The following is a 22,324-nucleotide window of genomic DNA, read 5'->3' on the forward strand; positions in this document are numbered from 1 at the left end:
CAAGTTTTCATTCCCACTAATTCATTCTTGTTTTAGCCATTCTGAAAGGTGTAAAATGGCACCTCAGAGTCAGTTATTATTATTTTGCATTTCCCTGATGACCAAGGCTTTTGAGCAGTTCCATGAATGTCTTTTGGCCATTTGAGAGTTTTCTGGTGAAAACTCTCTGTTTATATCTGTACCTCATTTTTAATTGGATTATTTGGTATTTTGATATCTAATTTCTTGAGTTCTTTATAATATTTTGGAGAACAGTCCTCTGTGAGATGTGGGGTTGGGGAAGATCTTTTCCCACTCTGTAGACTGTCATTTTGTCTTGCTGACCGTGTTCTTAGCCTTATAGAAGCTTAAAGTTTCAGGATGTCCCATTTATTGATTGTTGCTCTTGAAAGACCCCGCCCCCTGGCTGGTTCTCTCTCGGTGACACTCCCGTATGCGCGCACCCACACGCCTGGCGGCTGGCTCCCTCCCAAGCCGGTTCACCCAGGCGGGGCCGCGACCCAGGCCCTCCCGCCTGGCGCCGCGCCCCGGGGCTGGGGCCGAGCGGGGAGAGGACGCCCCCCCCCCGCCCCCGCCCGATGGGGAACCTCCGTCCCAAGGTCAGCCATCTGGACGCGGAGGGGGGAATTGGGTCTGTTGTACCAGGTGCAGACCTTGAGAATATACTGACCTAAAATAACTCTGTACCTCATTAAATTGTCCAATAGAATCCCTGTAACTATGCTTTTTGCTTCTGCACGGTGCTTTTAGCTATATAAGGACCCCTCTCCCTTGGCTCGGGGCTTAGCCTAACAAAAGCTAAGCCCCCGGGTACGCAGCCATCAATAAAGCCTCTTGCTTTTGCATCCAAAGTTCGTGGTTTCGCTGATTCCTGGGTGCGGGTCTCCTTCTACGAAAGTACCTCTTCTGAGGTCTTTCACTCTCAGTGTCTATGCTACTAGTGTTATATTAAAGAGGTGGTCTCCCATGCCAATGCATTCAAGGATACTTCTCCCTTTCTCTTCTATCAAGTTCAGTATAGCTGCATTTATGTTACAGTCCTTGATTCATTTGGACTTGGGTTTGTGTTTGGGGATAGATATATATCTATTTGCATTGTTCTACAGGTTGATACCCAGTTACGCCTGCACCATTTTTTGAAGATGCTTCCTTTTTTCCATTGTAAATTTTGGCTTCTTTGTTAAAAGTCAGATGGTCATAGATGTGTGGATTAATGTCTTTTTCTTCAATTCAATTCCATTGATCCATGTTTCTTTTATTTATATCAATACCAACCTATTTTTACCATTATTGCTCTATAGTAGAACTTGCAATCAGGGATGGTGACACATCTGGAAATTCTTTTACAGTACAGGATTGTTTTGACTACCCTATGTTTCTTTTTTTTTCCATATGAAGTTGAATGTTAATATTTCTAGGTATGTGAGGAATTGTGTTGGAATTTTGATGGGATTACATTGAATCTGTATTTTGCCTTTGATAAGATTACCATTTTCACTATGTTGATCCTATCTATCCAAGGTCATGGGAAGTCTTATCTTTTTTTCTGATATTTTAATTCCTTTCTTCAAAGACTTAAAGTTCTTGTCATACATGTCTTTCACTTGTTTAGTTAGAAGTAAACCCACAGATTTTATGTTGTTTGCGCAATGTAAAGAGTGAAGTTTCTCAGCCCATTTAACATTTGCATATAGGAGGGCATCTTTTTTTGAGTTAGTCATGTATCCTGCCACATTACTGAGGGTGGTTATCAGTTGTAGGAATTCCCTGGTAGAATTTTGGGGGGTCACTTGGATGTAGTATCTTATCATCTGCAAACAGAAAAGTTTACTTCTTTCTTTCCAATTTGTATACCCTTGATCTCCTTTTTTTGTCTTATTGCTCTAGCTAAAACTTTGAGTACTATATTAAATAGATAAAGAGTGGACAGTCTTGTTTTGTACCTGATTTTAGTGAAATTGACTTAAGTTTCTCTCCATTTAGTTTGATATTGGCTGTTGGCTTGCTCTATATTGCCTTTAGTAGGTTTAGGTATGTTTCTTGTTTCCCAGATTTCTTCAAGACCTTTATTATGAAGAGATGTTTGATTTTTGTCAAAGACTTTTTCATCATCTAATGAGGTACTAATGTCATTTTTTTCTTTCAGTTCATTTATATGGTGGATTATATTGACAGATTTTCATATGTTGAACCATCTCTGCATGTCTAGAATGAAGCCTACTTGATCATGGTGGATCATGTTTGGGTTTGTGTGTGTGTGTGTGTGTGTGTGTGTTGTGTGTGTGTGTGTGTGTGTTCTTAGATTCTGTTTGCCAGGTTGTCTTTTATTTTTTTTTAGTATTTTTGCATTGATGAAGGTTGGTTTGTAATTCTCTTTCTTAGTTGTGGCTACCCAGAAATACCACTTTTGTCATATACCCAAAAGATGCTCAATCATACCACAAGGTCACTTGCTTCACTATGCTCATATCAGCATTTTTTTTGTAGTAACCAGAACCTGGAAACAACCTAGATGTCCCTCAGCTGAAAAATGGATAAAGAAAATGCAGTACATTTACACAATGGAGTATTACTCAGTAGTAGAAAACAATGACACCATGAATTTCATAGATAAGGCATTACAAATCAGAAAATTAAAATACAGTAGATCTAAGTCTTTATCATTCTGTCCAAAAGTCAGAATTATATGTTATTCTCATGGAGTTAATGGATCATATAGAACCTCTCAAAGTAGTTACTGATTCACAATATGCAGAAAGCATTGCTTTACTTATTGAAACTGCTGAATTTATACTAAATGATACACAATCAACTTTATTATCTATTCAGTTACAAGATATAACCAGGGACAGAAATCATTCCATATATATATATAATATATATATATATATATATATATCACACATCAGATCCTACATATCAACCAGGTTCAATAGCACAAGGTAATCATGAAATTGATAAACTATTGATAGGAAATGTGCTAAAGACCACAGAACTTCATAATAAACATCATGTCAATAGCAAAGGTTTGAAATAAAGAATTTCCATCACATGGAAACTAGTAGGAAATGTCCTACTTATTTATACAACCAAATTCCACTACCTGAAGGAAGTAACCCAAACAGTACTCAAAGGAGTTAAGTCTGGCAGATGGATGTATTCCATTTTGCAGGATTTGGAAAATTAAAATACTAACACCACACCATTGATACCCATTCAGGTTTTCAATGGGCAAAGACTTTGCATTCAAAAGAGGCTGATTCAGTAATTACACATTTGTTGGAAGTCATGGCCATCATGGTTATACCAACAAAAACAAAGACACACAATTCTCCTGCATATGTCTCTAAGAAAATGAAACAGTTTTTTCTTATTATAATATAAAGCATATTACAATTATGCCACATAATCCTATAAGGCAGGCGGTTATAGAAAGATCAAATGTAACCCTAAAAGAAAAGCTAAATAAACAGAAAAGAATGACAAAGAACCCCCAAAGAGATTGTGTAGTGCTTTGTTAACTTTGAATTTTTTGAATGCTAATGAGAAAGGAAGAACAACTGTAGAGAGACTTTAGATAATAAATAAAACTATGCAATTAAATCAACCAATATACTTTAAAGATGTCTTGGCCTCTGAATGGAAACCAGGATGTGTTACACTGGAAAAGAGGTTTTGATTTTGTTTCCTTGGGTAAAGAAAAGCAATGGATACCATCAAATTTGATAAAGATTCAATTTGAACAAGACAGCTCTTAATTAGAAGAGACGATATTTCATCAAGCAGCATGTCCATTTAATCTAAACTAACCTATAAAACTAATATGTTTTTCATTTGACTAGATATAACTTGCCAAAGAAGAGCATCCCCCCCAAAATTGAGGATTGGTGATGCGTTTTATTTCTCTTTTCAGGAAAATAAAGGTGTCACCCTAAGGAATCAGGAGACAATTGTACTATTGAGACATTTGAAGAAAAGGGGCAAATAATCCAGAAAAAAGTCCCAAGAAAAGGAGTAAATTGGTCTATTGGTATACCTTATTTCCAACAGAATTTGTGGCACACGCCTTTAATCCCAACACTCAGGAGGCAGAGGCAGGCGGATCTTTGTGAGTTCAAGGCCAGCCTGGTCTACAGAGGGAGTTCTAGTACAACCTCCAAAGCAATTCAGATAAACCCTATCTCTAAAAACAACAACAAAAAAAAAACCTTCTCAAATGTTCATTTCTGCTTTTCTCTACAAAAATAACACCAATAGTTCTTTTGTAGTCCCAGTCCAATCAAAGATCAAAGCTGGATTTAGAGTTGGAATGTGGCTCTTTCCTCCTATAAAACCAATAATGATGCTAAAGAAAAATCAAAAAATCTGTGCATCACCACTGAAATGCCTTGAGGGACCTGTCTAATGCCCCTATATCGAAACTGGTTCAATTATTTCCAGCCACTCTGGATGAAACTCATTCCTAGAACTATTAAATAATCTAAGGCCTATTGAAATAAAATATATTGTTATGGGTGATAGATGAGTTTTAGAACCTTAACCAAAAATTCAGGGAAAACAATAGATCAAAATTGATAAAGATTAGATTAGGAACCTCCCGAAATTTAGGGTTAGGGAAGGGTTTTATTTTTGTCTTTTCAGGAAAATAAAAACAACCATCTTGAAGAATTTAAAGGCCTTTAGATAAATAAGCAACCAAAACAGAAGAGAGAAAGACCTGCAAAATATTATCAAGAAAAGAACTAATCTGGCCTAATGATATCTCTGAAGTCTCCAAAAACAAGATTGAATATAAGCTGGATAGAGGTCACACACACACACACACAGCTTTAATCCCATCACTTTTGGAGCAGAAGCATGTGGATCTCAGTGAATTTGAGGCCAGGCTGATCTACAAAGGGAATTTCAGGACAGCTAAGACTGTTAACACAGAGAAACTCTGTCTCAAAAACCAAAACAAGGCAAACAAAGAAACAAATAAAAAAGGAAGATGGAATCCCACAACAATTTTCCAAGACTATGACAACACCATTAAGCTGCACAACTCCAATTACAGGTTGGCTTTGGACTAGGAACTGCTCAGAACAACTTTGAGAAGGCCAACTGAGATGATCCAGCCTCACCAACTACTCTAATCTGGAATTGAAACAAGCCCTGCAATTTCCCATTATGGAGAGACTGGAGAAAAATGATACAGATTTATAGTAGGCCAAAATGTTTTTTTTTCAGTACCCCTTAAAGATGCTACTACCCCCAGACAGCAGGGAGTACCTTTAAGAACATAATACCTACGTTCCCAAGAGGTGGAGTGTGTGGTTGTTTTTGGTCATTCAATAGGATAGGGATATTTGTCATTGTTTAGGGATATTCGTTACAAAATGTTGTTGGTTATGGTCAGGAAAAAAGTGGAACAAAGGAAATTAGATTCAAGGTTTTTGTTTTATTAAAAAAAATACAGATGTGACAGGATAAAAGGGTAGATTATTGAATCTCTTCTTGAAAAGAGAAACAGCTCACACAGAGATGATCTCAGCACCTGAGATCACAAGCCTTTAATTCCAGCATTAAAGAAGTATATAAGATAGGAGCAAGGCCACAGTGTGAGACATTCATTCTCCAGCCACACTGAGAATAGGAACACCCCAGCCCTTTTAGAGGTAAGAGCTCTCTGGTAGCTTGGGTGCTTTGCTTCCCTGATCTATAGGTTGAACCCTAGTATCTGTAACTTGGCCATTTATTTTTTGTGTTGCAGTTGCCTCTTAGAGGCCTGTTTGTGTTTGAAAGGAAATGGAGCAGGAGAAGCTCTGAGGATGAGGGGCTGCTGGGGGAACTATGAAGAGCAGAGGGAGAAGAAACTGTATTCGGTATGTGAGAGAATGATCTATTTTCAAAAGATATGAAGAAATACTAAATATTTAGATAATCATAAATTATTTATTTCATTGAATGAAATTCCTATTGTCACAATATGATGTACATTTACCAGTAATATGGCTTTAGGGTTTTTATTATCATGAATTTGATCTCTGCTTATAAATTTCACATAATCCTTATGACATTGTATATTATTCTTCATTAAAATCTTTCTCTTAATTATATTGAAATAATTTTTCTTTTGTCATAAAATAATTTCATAACAAAATTGATAAATTATTTTTGCTGTATGCTCTTTGAAATGTTTAAAAGAACCATAAAACCACTCTAAACCCTTACCTTTAAAATACCTTTTATTTTTCCAAGTAGTATGATTTTAAATACTTTATTTCTTTTACACTTGATTTTTTAGATTGTCTCCGTTAGTGATTTTAGGCATCTAGCAGTCTCAGTCATCATTATAAGTTCATACAAAAAAACCCAAAATATCATTTGACATCATACACTGAAATAGGGGAGGTACACTGAGGGCAAATACAACCCATTATAGGCTTCGATATGTGGAAACATAACTTTGTTTAAAAAGAGACATCTTAAATTGAGGAAACCACCACAATGTGTTGTCTTCCTAGGGAATTGTTTCCTCAGAATGAGCCAGAAGTAGGCAAGAAAAGATAAATGCAACTGTACTCAGAGGTGCCAGACTACATCTTCACTGACAACAGAACACTTTTGTTCATGTGACACTGGTTTTATATTCATGAAAGCTACAATAGGGATGATGGCTTGAAGGCTTGAACCAAAAATCTAGCTATGTCAGAGTTGGGAAATAGGTAGCTATGTTTCATTGCTGAAATGAGGCTCTAAGAGGTTATTCTTCAAAAATGAAGGTGAATCTTAAGCACAATGAATGATTCAGTGTGTCTGGAATGCTAGGATCATAGGATGAGTATTGAAGAAAGCTGTAGACACTAGAAAAAAAGAAAAATCAATAAAAAAATAACAAAACAGAAACATGTCATCAGATTTTTATGGATCTTTAAGCACAGTAATGGCCATTGAATTCTACGTGGCATTATGTTAAGGCCTAGATGACTGACACCAAAGTGGGTGTTTTGTGTTTGCTTTCAGTTTTTATTTGATTTATTCTTTTCTGTCTGTTCCCTTGTTATATCCTTCGGGATGAGAATATATATCATTTGCACTGTATTTTGGTAGTATCTACAGAGCCTTGCAAGTCAGAAATTGTCATGAGTCTCAGAAAAGTTTCTCATCTTGGGACTTTTGAACAATGTTGGGATCATAAAGTGCCAAGGCCTTTCAAAGTTAAAATGAATGTGTTTTACACCTAAGAAGTCCATGAGCCTATCAGGCCACTGTGGAATGTTCTTGTTTCAATATGAAATATCTCCCATTGGCTCAGGGGTTTAGAATCTTGGCCTTTATTTTTTGGTGATATTTTGAAAGGTTGTAGAATCTTCAGTTGGAAACTGACTGAGAAATGTGGATATTGAAGTGACACAGCCAGCCCTACTGCTCTAAAGCTGTCTGCTTCCTGAGAGTGGACACTATGTGGTCACTGTTGCTTAATGTTTCTGCCACTGTGTCTTGCACACCATTGTGTATCATTACCCATGAGCAAAGTACCTAACAGAAACTCATATTTTTTCCTTTTATTTTCCCATTTTTATTTCTTGTGTTCATTTTTGATGTTATCTTTGTGTTTTACGTGTTCATGTTTATGGCCACTAACCTATTTTGAATAAAAGAATTAGAAAATGAACCCTTGAAACTATGTATGAGAAAATATACACGTCTTGAGTACAAGTCATTGGTGAGAGCAGCAGAAGTGACTCCAGTAGTGATCTTGAATGATGACATTTAAGTCAGGAGATTTTCTTAGGAAAAAACTCATTGATTCTCCTCTCAGTGAATGCCCAAAAGGATGAAGCAAATCAATTTTGGCAAACATTCTCTGCAAAGTAAATACTTTAGGGTTTGTATGCTGTGAACATTCCATCTCACACATTTCTGTTTCATTTTATTTTTTGTAAATGATTTGTGTATGTCAAATATCACTGTTAGCTGACAGAATATGAGACTTTGTAGTTCCTGTCATCTAGCAGGACTAACTTTGTGACCATAATAGGAGCCACAGTTTTAATCCCTTGCACTATGTCTTTTCAAAACTACTCAGCAGCTCTGGATTCACTGAACCATGTGCATGAAGCATGATTCCACCTATGTGCCTTCTTGGAAACTTTCAGTTTTATTTAAAGTGAAGATCTCCATTTTCAATTTCCTCACATATAAAACATGGGCACTAAAAGCACTTCTATTTAGATTAGATAATATTTGAGAGTTATTCTCTTTTCCAGAGGCTCTGGGTCTATGCAGGCTTCTTTTCCATTCTCTGGGCAGTGGTCCAGCCATAGGTGTCCCAGGAAATGCTGACATTGTGTAAATGCCTATGTTTCATGGATAAAGTTATTCTTTCTCTCTGCAGTTAGTTGCATCAACATTATACTTTCAGATCCTCATATGTCCACCAAAATTATTAACTTCAAACCTGCAACAAGAAATAAGTAATTGGTGAGGTACCCAGTCAGATGCCAAATCACTAAATAGATGATGCATATTCTCGAAACTACATGCTAATCTATTCTGGGAATCTCCATCCTAGACTAATTCCATAAAAGACTTAATTTGACTATATAAAGTTAGTATGATTGTAACCAACATTTTATGTAAGGATGTAACAATGTGTGTCTTTTTAAAACAGAATATTGTAGATTTACATTTGCATCAAATTAACTGAAACATAATTTTGACATTAAGTCTTTGATATAACTTGAAACTTTTTATATTATTTCTCTTGAGGCATAGTTATCACACACTAAAATGTTGGGCATCCAATATGTAGATCAGTGTAGTAGCATTGACATCTAAAGAACTAATTCTCTCTGAAGTGTAGTTCCCTTGTTGCTGCAAAACACTTAGTTTCTATCCCTGTAGTATCTAAAACTACAAAGAAAGACTGCCTAAAAGAAAAAAAACCCTGGCAGCTATTTTATAATATTTCTAATGACAATTACTAGTAATTTTTAATATATTCGGTCCTTGAACTAAATCCATTAATAAGATTCAGTGTAAAGGTCTGTAGTTATATGTGAGTTCTTTATGCAAAATTCTTCATCATGTCTTTTTTTCAATTACTTTATTCCATAATCAATTAACTGGTACTCAGTATGTTGAAGTCTCAGAATTGTGCTGATGCAAGACTGTTTAATCCTGACCTTGCATTTGAACATGTTATCAGAGATCTTCAATGTTGTATGGACATCAAGTGTCTTAGTTATGATTTTCATTACTTAGAAGAGACACCATCATCACGGTAACCCTTATAAAGTAAATATTTACTTGTTGTGGCTCACTTAAAATTCCAGAGATTCAATCCATTATCATCATAATGGGGAGCACACCAGCCTGCAGACAGGTGTGGTACTGGAGCTGAATATTCAGTCACCATCTATAAAAGAGTCATTGATGCCAGATAGGTGTATACCATAGTTGCTGTTAGTTTCTACAGATGTCTCCTCTGTGACATTCCAGTCCTGTGTTCCCTATCACTTGCTTCTCTAGAATCTCAGTTCTGTAATCTTGACTGCAAAACTTACCTGAAAATGAATCACTGCCTGAAAATTTTCTCATGGCATTAAGCTGGCCCAATTATATGATTCAATTAGTTTGGTTACTATATGTGGTGATGTATTATTTATGATTTAAATAAAGATTGCTCAAAGTAATAGAATGCAAACCCAGCCACAATGGTTACCTATAGAAATTAGGCAGTGGTGACACACACCTTTAATCCCAGGACTCAGGATGTATCTCTGTGAGTTTAAGGCCACCCAGGGGGGCTACACAAGAGTGTAGTCTAAAAGATTAATGGAGCTCACACCTTGAATCCCAGCCCTAAAGAGGCATATGAAAGATAGGAGCCCAGTGTCGCAGGCTGCATTCTGAGATCTAGTCTTAAGCAACATTGCGGAGAGGCAGCAGTCTGAGGCTTGGTGGAGAGTTCATGGACACAGGATCACAGATTTCAGCCTGAGGTATAGGCAAGAGCTAATGGCTTGACTGCTTTGCTTCTCTGGTCTTCACTGTGTAGCTTGGACCCCAATACCAGCCTCTGGGTTTTTTATTGTTTCATGTTACAACCATGTTCCAAGAGACATTGCCTGAAGCCCCTGTAATCACAATATCAACTCTCCACTGCTGTTTAATATGTTGTACTTTTTTCTTTGTTTCTTTCATTTTCAATTTTGAGGGCAATGGCAAATCTTGTTACTCAATTTTATTATGGAAACATTAAGCCAATCAAATTTTTAATGTAAGAACTAGAGTAGGACAACATGTGCTAGTAGTAGTTGTACAACTATGGCATATTTGGGGAAAAATAAACTAGTACAAAAATCATAAGATAAAGCTTAAGTGGTTTAATCTAAGTTTTATCTTATAGAAAACTTACCTAACCTCACAACAGACAAGTTTTCCTCTAGGTTCAAGACCTAAAAACTGAAATAGAGACAATAAAGAAAACACAAATTTATGGAATGCTGGAAATAGAAAACCTGGGTAACTAATGAGGAACTACAGAAGCAACCATAACCAACAGAATACAAGAGATGGAGGAGAGAACCTTAAGCATTGAAGATACATTAGGAAAAATAGATTCATCAACTGAAGAAAATCTTAAGTCCAACAAATCCCTAATACAAAATATCCAGGAAATATGGAACACTATGAAAAGGGAAAAATCTAAGAATAATAGACACAGAAGAAGGTGAAGAAACCCACCTCAAAGGTACAGAAAACATATTCAGCAAAATCATAGAAGAAAACATTCCAATCCTAAAGAAAGGCAAGCGAATGAAAGTACAAGAAACTCACAGAACACCAAATACAGTGGATCACAAAAAATCCCCTTACCACATAATAAAAAAACCCTAATCAAACAGAAGAAAGAAAGAATATTAAGAGGAGCAAATGAAAAACTCCAAGCAACATAATAAAGGCAAACCTATCAGAATTACAACTGATTTCTCCATGGAAACTCCGAAAGCCAGAAGGTCCTGGATAGATTCTACAAACACAAAGAGACCATGGAAGCCAGCCCAGTTTTCAGTCACTGCAGATAGAGAAAACAAGATCTCCCACAACAAAACTATCTACTATCACAGCCCTACAGAAAGTTCTGGAAGGAAAACAACAACCCAAGGAATTAATTACATCCAGAAAAACATAGGCAATTTGATAATCCCACTTTACAAACAGCCAAAAGAAAAATGGGGTGGAAGTCCACACACAATACCATCACCACCAACAAATCCAAAACAAACAAGAATTAACAATCAATGATAATTAATATGGTCTTACCTCACCTATAAAAGGAAGTAGATTAGCATAATGAATATGAAGACACAATCCATCCTTCTGCTGCATACACAAAACACACCTCAGGTTCAAAGACAGACAGTAACTCAGAGTTGAGGGTTGGGAAAAGATTTTCCAGTCAAATGAACCAAAGAAAGAAGCCAGGGTATCAATGCTAATATCTCACAAATAAGACTTTAAACTAAAATCAATCAAAAGAGATGGACTTGAAGTTTAACCTAGAGCAATAAGACAACAAAAGGAGATCAAGGGGATACAAAATGGAAAGGAAGAAATCAAACTTTCATTATTTGCAGATGATATGACAGTTTACATAAGTGACCCAAAAAAATTATGCCAGGGAATGCCTAAAGCTGATAAACTCATTCAGCAAAGTGGAAGTATACAAGATTAACTCAAAAAAAATTAGTAGCACTACACTATACAGGTGATAAATGGGCTGAGAAAGACACCAGAGAAACATCACCCTTTATAATTGCCACAAACAACATAAAATACCTTGAGGTAATACTAACAAGGGAAAGACCTGTACAACAAGAAAAAGAAAGAAAGAAAGAAAGAAAGAAAGAAAGACAAAGAAATTAAAGAAGGTACCAGAAAATGGAAAAATCTCCCATGCTCGTGGATTGGTAGGATCAACATAGCAAAAATGGCAATCTTGACAAAAGCAATCTACAGATTTAATGCCACCTCAAACAAAATCCCAGTACAATTCTTCAGAGACCTTTGTAGAACAATACTCAACTTTATATGGAAAAACAAAAGACCAGGGATAGCCAAAAACCACCCTGTACAATAATGAAACTTCCAGAGCCATTACCATCCATGACTTCAACTCTCCTATAGAGCTATAATAATGAAAACAGCTTGGTATTGGCATAAAAGTAGACAGGTAAATCAAAGGAATAGAACTGAAAATCCTGATATGGACCCAAACACTAAACAAACACATGATTTTTGACAAAGAAGCAAAATTATTCAATGTTTCTAATTTAAATTAAAAGAGGGGGACGAAAGGAGACTGAGTTTTCAGCATTTATAAAGGGCCTCCTAAAGTATTTAGTTAACACCTCATAGATGAGTTATTTCTTCTGTTGTTTGTATAGTATCAGTTTTGATAAATAATTCACTAACTTTGTTCTCTTGATTTGAAAATATTAAGTCCCTTAATCCTATTGTTGAATCTTCTGTGTCATATCAGAAATCATCAGAAGTAGAAATTTAGATGCGCCTTTTGACTGTGGTACTTAACAAATGTTTCTTCTCAACATACACATTTTCAAGACAAATATTGCTAGTTACCCTTAAATGAGGATAATTTTTTTCATTAAAATACACATCTCTCAGCTCACTTATCCTAATGAAACAGTGGGAAGCCAATGATATTTCATGACATTGAGAAAACTCAACATAGCCATTCTTGTCTTCAAGAATCTTGGTCTCCTTTATAAATAGATAGATTCCCTTCCTCTAATGCTTTAATCAACATTATCTAGGACATATTCCCCATGAAAACATTTTGTCCTCATATATGGTCCTTACTCAAATTATCTTGCTTACTTTTTTCACACTCATTATAACACTTTCTGCTATTGTTCACCATTGGTCACTCATGATCTTGCTTATAAGGTCACAGTACACATCCTAGTGTAAATATATATATTTGTCTAATCATGAGTTCAAATAACTAGGAATAGATAAACAAATCATTCATTAGTCAAAAACCTCCAGGGATGACATAAGATTGTTCTATGACTCTCTGGTAAATAAGCAAAGTAGCTTAGGCTTGTCTGCCCATTATAAATGATCTAAAGAGTTTCTATAATTGCTAGTTAGGCTTTCTCCTATATTGCTGTTCTCTTGTTTTAAAGTATTTCTTGTCATCATTGCTACTGAATGCACAGTGATCAAACCTCAGCAATACTTGATGATAATAATATTATTCTAGTGTTCTTATTTTCTCCTCAGCATTGCTTTTGTTCTTTCCTCAACAAAGATTCCCAGAGAGATCTTCTCCAGTATGATCATGTAACCTTTACTCAGTAATCATCTGTTATTCTTAATCAATAACAGTCCTGTCTGAATAATTGAGTACTCAGAAAATATTAGCTGAGTTAATAGAATTAGTCACATATTCGGAGATTTTAGTCTTCAAATTAGAGGAAGATAATGTTTATAGTTAGTTGTACACAGAATTTAATAATGATCAGATTTATCTTGAGAGAGGAATGAAATCTAGAAACAGAATAATAAAAAAGAAGAGTAGGAAGAAGAAGAGAAGGAGGAGAAGGAGTAGAAGAACCAATAAGTATAACAGCACAAGACTTCACAGTGCTAAGGTGGTTGATGTAGGAGAATTGTGAGTTCAAGGCTATCACATGCTAAAAAGTGTTTCAAAGCTAACAAAACACATAAAGAAACTATCTAAAAACAAACAAACAAACAAATAAACCACTGACATTAGATATTATCACGACATCATAGGACTTCAAACTAAGCTAAAAAGCAGTAGCATAACACAATGAAAACTACTGATGTAAAATATAAACAAGTCATGCAAAATAATGGACCAGAATAGAATGTGCTACAAATGAACCTATGTATTTTCATTCAATTGTATATCAACAAAATACCAAAAACACAAGTTGAAATAGTATTTTCAATATGCTATATTGTAGAAAAAGATATCTATATTCAGAAGAAATAAGCTGAATCCTCATCTGATGTATAGTAAAAAAGTCAATGCAAGATGTGTTAATGAAATTAGTGCAAACCCTTAAACTATAAAACTACTGAACCAGAAGATAGGGGGAAATCTCCCAAGAATTGATTTGGGCAATGATAATTTTATCTATCACTCCAAAACAGAAGTGGTAAAATCAAAAGATTATAAGGAGAATAGTATAAAAACAAAAACCAATAATGAACAACAAAAGAAAAACCAACAGAATGAAAAGATAAACAATAGAACAGAAGACAATATTTAAAATCCATAAAGATAAATTATAACAATATTAAAATAAGTAATCATAAGTGACAAGTAACTGAAAATGACTCTTTCATTTGAATATTTAAAATAATTTAGAAATAGAAAAAGACATAAATGTGCATTTCTAAAAAGAAGACATGTTGCTGGAGAGATGACCTTGTGGTTAAGAGTACTTGTTGATCTTGATAAAGACCTAAGTCTGGTTCCCAGAACTCTCTTAATTGCTGGTAAATATGCTTTCAGGGTAACTAGTGCATTTTATGCAATCTGCATTTATGTGGCACACATGTATACACTCACATATGTACAAAATAAAATAAGTATATCTTTATATAAAAAGGAGACATAAAATACAAAGAAATATATAGAAAAAATTAACAAGGGGAATGCTAAACAAGTTGCAATCAAAGAAAATGCAATCAATAGATCCAAGAATTAAATGTACTCCTGTCTCCATGGTAGCATGATACTTGAGACCCAAGGTATATAGAATATATATAGAATAGAATACATATAGAATAGAATATATATAGAATATATAGATATATAGAGAATATATATAGAATCTATCTAGAGAATAGCAAAAGGAAAATGAAGAATGATTACAAAAGCTAGTAGCAATCACACAGTGTATACAAGTTTTGTTACTACCAACAACATGGGTGGAATGGTAGAACATCATGTTTAGTGAAATAAACCAGACATGGAAAGATAAATCTACATTATTTTACCCATTTGTGGAATATAAAATCTGACCTCAAAGAAGTGTAGAATAAAGTGGCACTTAGCAAAAATTATGTTCTAATGAATCAAAATGTCAGGGGGATATTGGATAAAGGATAGAACCTTTAATTAAAAAGAATAAAGTTCTGCTGGGCGTTGGTAGAGCACCCCTTTAATCCCAGCACTTGGGAGGCAGAGGCAGGCTGATCTCTGTGAGTTCGAGGCCAGCATGGTCTCCAGAACAAGTGCCAGGATAGGCTCCAAAGCTACACAGAGAAACCCTGTCTCGAAAAAATTAAAAAAAAAAAGAATAAAGTCCCAGAATTCAATTGGGCATGATTTTGAGCCTATTGAATAAAAATAAAATGCATGATTGGGAAATGCTAAGAATATGGGATTGAAAACCCTAGCTGCTTTTAAAAGTAACAGCTTTCCCAGAAGAAAAAATAATTACAGTGCTTCTGGTTTTCATGCACTAAAATGTGTTTAAGGGCTTAGGCCTCATTTTTTTCCTAAAAGATAATCAGAAGTTGACAATCCCAGGTAATAATGGTACAATTCTCTTACCCTGGATTCTACATGTCGAATAAAATCTAGTCATAAAGGAACAACACTAAATAAACAAAAATCTATCCTTTATACCAACTAATGCATACACTAGAATGCTACATTAATTGGGATAACTTATTCATATATACTTTTGCTAACTACTAGATCAGAAACATTAAGATGAAATTAAAATCCAGACATAATTTAATATGAACTGTGTCATACATACATAAGTCAAATTCTGAATAATTCAAATAATCTGTAAGGATAGAAAATCATCAGTGATGATTTGAGAAACAGGAAAACATTATGAAAGTATTATAAAAGTATAATTAGAACCTTCAGCATGGATATGTATATTCACTACCCTCAACATAGTTTTCATGGGAGTTTCTTAAGTGTATATGTAGACACATGCTTGTGAAACTACATAAAACAACATACTTCTATAACCCCAAGTGCATCAATTTGGTAATTCGGGTGTTCACTATTATTTGGTAACTGTAATTCAGCCAAGAGTAGAAAGCAAGATGTACAAATAGGTAGTAATAGATACCTAATGTTGAGAATAAAGGTCAAGTGATTCCTTCATAATATTAACATCCAAAGCTGTTTCAGATGATTGAAGATCAGTGTCTCCTTCCTGCCTGGAAGGAAGTGAGCCAATTTTAGAAGTTATATGAAGATCTCACAGCAACTCATTAGACATGTTTATCAAATGCTCCCCATGTTTTTTTTACCTTATTCTGTATTATGTTAATTCTATTTATCATATCACCAAGCATCAAATGGAGATCCGAAGGATACCATGTCATACTCATGCTGTGGTTCTCAGAGTATAAAAATGGTGAGTGGAGTTTTAGTAACTTTTCTCATGGCTATGACAAAATAAGTGGCAGTACCACTTGAGGGGGAAGGGATTATTTACAACGTGATTTCTGAGGGAATAGGTTCATCACTGTACAAAAGGCATGATGTTGGAGTAGGAGAAGACTGCTGATGCACATGGCAGCAAGTAAAGAATGCAGGCTGGAGCCAGGGGTAAATATAGAAATCCACGACCTTGTCTTTTTATGGTCTGATACTGTATAATGATGCAAGATGAGGATCGGGTATTTGAATCCATGAGAGTATCTTTAGATGTAAACTGTTTTAACTTGTACAGAAATAATTACATTGGGTTTGAGTTTTAGATGATGTTTACTTCTGAAAGTTAAGTGCACAGACAAAAGAAGACAAATATATATAGAGAAAAATAATCATACATATGTATACATAAATATAAAAATACATACATACATACATACATACATACATACATACATACATACATGAATACTTACATATGTACATACATAACACATACATATCCTATGGGCAGCAAAGAAGAATGGTATTATCATTGGTAAGAATTCCACGGTACCACTCACTTCCTCCTAGCCAGCTGGTCTTCCTTACAATCTTCTTTTCTAAATGTCTCTTCAGTCAGCTTCACTTGACTTAACATCTATAATTGTATTTCATATTGTTTCTCATTACATGCTCCAGGTGACATAGAGGATAATTCTGTTTAAATTTCTCCTCCATTACCTAGTCACAGTAAGTGTTTTTAAGATGCACAGGAAAACATGTGTCTACTCTTTCCACATATATTGTGACTGATGGGATTTTGGCTGTGACCCAGACGCTAACATTCCAAGCTCTTCAAACGTCATGACTCATGTTCAGATATTTTCATATTTTAAATGTGCTCTACTTTCCTACCCATGCAATGAACCCTTCATTCCTCTATTATAATTGAGAACTGCATATCTTATTCCTTTTTGAATATTTTCATGGATCTGCATCTGCCATTATGTAGTCTGTTCACATTTAGGCATCTTTCCAATTTCTATATTACTTTACATTACTGTGCTGGCTATATTGTAATGTTCTACATTATTATTTCATTTCATTAAAAACATTATCCCAGCAGGTTTTACAACAACATTATTAAATATTTCTAACATTCTCATCTTTGTTTCCTGGCAGATTCTTTCTAGAATAGTTAATAGTCAATTTTCTGTGAGGTAAAGTAAAAGTGTCTCATCATAAGAGGCAGAATAATTGTGAATGTTGTCACTATGTGGAAAATGATGCATGGACACAAGGTTCAGTTGAGTTGTTTTCACATTTTTGAGAATGAACAAATTGCTTCTTGAATCCATTCATTTCTTAAAACAACAAAACAACAACAGCCAAAAAAAAGTTGTCATAACTCTTGACAGGTGACTGTGTTCTGATATTTTTAAAGTAAGACAGAGATGAAAATTTCTGTAACTATTTGAAATTGGTCACAAAAGTTTTCTCTCCATCTCAGTAAAGAGGCAATTGATGCTCTGATATGATCTATCATCTTTCCATCTCCCTACTTTGCCTTCTGTTTCTGCAATGCTCATATCTGTTCTAGACCCTAAGTTAATGGAATATACCATTTGCTAATATGCGGAAGGTGGTCACAGACTTTAGTTAAAGCTCTATGCTTTAACAATGTAAGTTTTCTTACATGTATAAGTACATTGTTGTCATACTCCCCTTCACTAACTTCCTTCTTCCCCTTGCTACCCTCACTGAATCCCTTTGAATCCCAACTGGACACCCTCTGCTTCCAGGCCTTTTGGTTTTATTTGGGGTGCAGATATTGTGCAGCTGCTCAGACCTGCTGTTTATTTGTGTTGCTAAATCATGGCATATCCAGAAATGAGGGAGAGAATAATCATTCATGATCATCATATAAGAATTATTATCATAAGAATTCTGTGTTCACCCTTGTGTGAGTGTGTGTGGTGTGTGTGTGTGTGTGTGTGTGTGTGTGTGTGTGTGTGTGTGTGTCCCATTGTATTTTGTTGGTATATAATGAGGCCATAAGAAACTCAGCTGTCTCAATTAACCTAGGGTGGTTTGTAATGAGCCCCAATTATGTACCCATTTATGACACCCCTGTTGTGAAATTATAAACTCACAACACTGATCTTGGCTATTATACATAGAACATGGCTATTATACATAGATACTGGAGAAAAAACTCAGCTCTTGAACTTTATCTAGCAAACAGTTCTATGTTATCTCTCCAGTTCTTTGCAAGATTCTTTGAATAGCCATTAGTGTTCTGTTCAAAATACTCATTTTTTTAAAAAATATATTAATTTTTAATTTTTGATTTTACTTTTAAGATCATGTGTATGTGTGTGTGTGTGTAGGTATGTGTACATTATTTCTGGTACCCACGGTGTCCAGAAAAGGATATCGTATTCCCTAAAGCTGGAATTACAATCATAAACAGCCTCCCAATGTGAGTACTGGGTCCTGTGCAAAAGCAGCAAATGTTCAACCACTGAGACATCTCTCAAGCACCAGAAAACAGTGTTAACTTACTATTTTACTATTTTTTATAATTGCAATATGTCTTGAACTGCATCTTTTGAATTTTAAGTATTTCGTTATTATTTATAATTCCTCACACAGTTTAAAATGTGATGATTCCATGTATGTGCACAATATGGAAACAGTAAATGAAGGTAAATAACAACAATCATCTCTTTAATGAGATATTTGAAATTTCCTCCCTTAGTAAATTTTAAATCTGTGACACTGTATTTTGCTTGCATGCAATCAACATTCTTTTTGATCATAGTAATATTTACTCCTAGTAATTTTTGTTCCTTTCCTTTCCTTCTCTGCCAACATATGGAAACTACCATCATATTCTCTATGAAATTTGATCATATGATAGTTTCACTTTTATATCTTCAAATTTCTTCATAACGTTTCTCAAAAAGTTACACAAATAAGCATTCTCACCAATTTCTAAAACAGTTTGTTGTCATCCATCAATACTTAATTTACTTAACTTTATAGGCCTGGGCTGCAAGAAACTGAATCAAATTTCTTGTGTTAATGTAGTTCCACAAACTCATTTATTTATTTGATTGTGCGGTTGTTAATTTGCAAAAATTTTATTTACTTAAAATATAATTACACCGTTTCTTCCTCTGACTTCTGGTGTATTCTCCTCTCATGAAATCCAAATTCAAAGCCTCCTCTTCTTTTCCAATTGTTGTTGCATACACTTATAAATAAATTAGCATGTAAACACAACCTGCTGAGTCTATTCACTGTTGCCTTCACAAGTACTTTTCTGGTGTGGCCACTTGAAACTGGAAAATCAATCAAGGGACTCATAGCTGGTAAGATTTATTCTCCCTAAAGTTGTTAATTGCTTCAGGGATTTCTCTCACCTATGTTGGAGTATTAACTCCTGTTACATTTATTTTACATCTCTCCTAAACACATTCCACTTCTCTTAAAACTAAGAAAGTTTGTGGACCAGACTGGTCTTGGACTAACAGAGATCTGCCTACAACTAAGCACTGATCCAAATTCCTGGAATCCAGTTGTAGAAAGGGAGGCGTGATGAGTGAATGGGTCATGACCAGGCTGGAGAAACCCACAGAAACAGCTGACCTGAATAAGGAGGAGCTAATGGACCCCAGACTGACAGCTGGCAAACCAGCATAGGACACAAACAGGCCCCATGAACGTGGATGTCAGTTAGAAGGCCTGGTGCCTCTAGCAGTGCAACAGTATTAATCCCTAGTGTATAGATGGACATTGGGAACCCATTCCACATAGAGGGATAATCTCTCAGCCTAGACACTGGGGAAGAACTAGGCCCTGCCCCATATGATATGATGATACCCCACGGAAGGTCTCACCCTCCTGGGGAGCAGAAGGGGGATGGGATGGGGGTTGGTGGGACACATGGGAGGATGGAAGGGAGACAGAACTGGTATTGATATGTAAAATAAGATTGCTTCTAATTTAAATTAAAAACATTTAAAAAATAAGAAAGTTTACAGTTTTTACTGATATGTGTGTTTTGCTTTGAATTTTGTAATATAACTGATTTTTTTTCAGAAATCTCATAAGATACAAATACTTTGAGATATTCTTTTAAAATAAAGAAAGTACATATTATTATGTACTAAAATAACTTTTGTTTGAAATTTTTGACAAATATCATTTGGAATATATTGGCATGTAGTAATTAATCACATCTAACAATTGCATAATAGTATAGAACATGTATTTTATAAGAAAACATCTAATCTCGCTCTACCTCTCTTTATTGCAAATAGATTCTTCTCTCATACAATACATCCTGACCACAGTTTACCCTTTCTTCAATCTTTCCAGCATCCCTCCACCACACACACCCACTCTTCACTATATCTACCCACCTTCTATCCCTGATCAGAAAAGAGCAGACATCCCAGAGACAACAACCAAAACTGACATTACAAAATACCATAAATCAACACAAAAGCTTCACACTGAAGATGGACAAGGCAACCAAACAGGAAGAAAAGAGTCTAAAGGTCAGGTAAAACAGTTAGAGACAGACCTGCTCCTAGAGTTAAGAGTCCCACAAAATTTGATACATGGAACATGGAAGTATGGCTACACGCTTTACAGCTGTAAAATTAAATATCATTAATGGCTGATTTGTAAAATTTCACTCATAGCAAAGAAGAAACAAAACTGAAGGAAGAAAATAAAAATTTACAAATTGAATGAAGATGTTAACAGATAGAGACTGCTAGAGACAGAAATAGAGTTGCAGTGGGAGCAATAAAGCTAGAGACTTAGACATAAACAATATATAACATGAGACATCTGATAATGTTATTCCTTAGAATAATCTGTCATTGAAATTTATAAATTGTTTTGCTTTGTAAGTCAGCTAGATAAAATTTACTAAACTAATAATTAAATCAAAATAATACAAATGCATTAAGATTACAATTAACTTTTCAATTATTAAAATGAACTTGATTAACTCATGAAAAAAACTGAAATTCTGAAAGCTTCTGCAATTCTATGGACTAAAATTTTAATGGTTTGTGCATAAAGTGAAGATAAAAATAATGAACTTTTGGTTAAAAAATAATATTTTCTTACACTGAATTATTCATTGCTGTAATTAAATTTCTCATCTTTTATTTTTTATGTAAGCAATTGAAATGTGAAAAAACCACATAAATAATAGAAATTTAACCATATTTGAGACTTGAGTAATACATCATAGTTTTGAATGTTAATAAATCAACTTGGGTTATTCTGAATTGTGTATTTCCTTGGCAGAGATGTACTCTATTTTCATAAAGAATGGGTCTACTAAACAAATTAATCAAACATCTATTTTTCTTAGCTGTCACATGATCTCCAGAAACAGGTTTATTTGTAAAACTGCAAGGCCAGTCAATTCTCTGAATTAAATTGAATGTTTTAGACTTAAAGTGGATGGCACTTGTAAACCAAGGCATGTATAATTATTGTGAGTCTATTGTTTTCATTCCATCACAAAGTCAAAGACATTTATATCTTAGAACATAATAGTGAGTTTTAAAGTAGTAAAAACATGTTTTTAATGAGCTCATTGTCACACTTTAGTTTGTTAAAAACCAAAACGAAATCATTTGCTAAAATCACAATTTTCTATAGTATGATAACAGAATCATTAAATACTATCAAATATGCCCTAAACATGAAGTGTGATCATTTTTTTTGAGATAGGAGAAGCCTCAGTGTGTGTCTCTAAGTGCCTATGTAATTTTCATCATTGACTGAAAAACGGAGCACCAGATTTTTATGTCAAACTCTTTAGAGAAAATAATACATATTTAAAGACAT

General features: G+C 34.7%; 1 long non-coding RNA gene across 2 annotated transcripts in view; it reads left to right on the plus strand.

Moving 5' to 3' along the window:
- The window catches only part of LOC107980208, a 76,083-nt gene that overhangs the window by 41,608 nt on the left and 12,151 nt on the right, over positions 1-22,324 (plus strand). The window contains exon 3 of one of the 2 annotated variants that reach the window (XR_003479986.2): positions 5,753-6,023. The exons of the other annotated variant lie outside the window; for it this stretch is intronic. This is a non-coding gene — a long non-coding RNA (uncharacterized LOC107980208). Of the gene's footprint in view, positions 1-5,752; positions 6,024-22,324 lie in introns of those variants that run through there. 2 annotated transcript variants of the gene reach the window in all.

This window comes from Cricetulus griseus, assembly GCF_003668045.3.
Source record: "Cricetulus griseus strain 17A/GY chromosome 1 unlocalized genomic scaffold, alternate assembly CriGri-PICRH-1.0 chr1_0, whole genome shotgun sequence".
Lineage (NCBI taxonomy): Eukaryota > Metazoa > Chordata > Mammalia > Rodentia > Cricetidae > Cricetulus > Cricetulus griseus.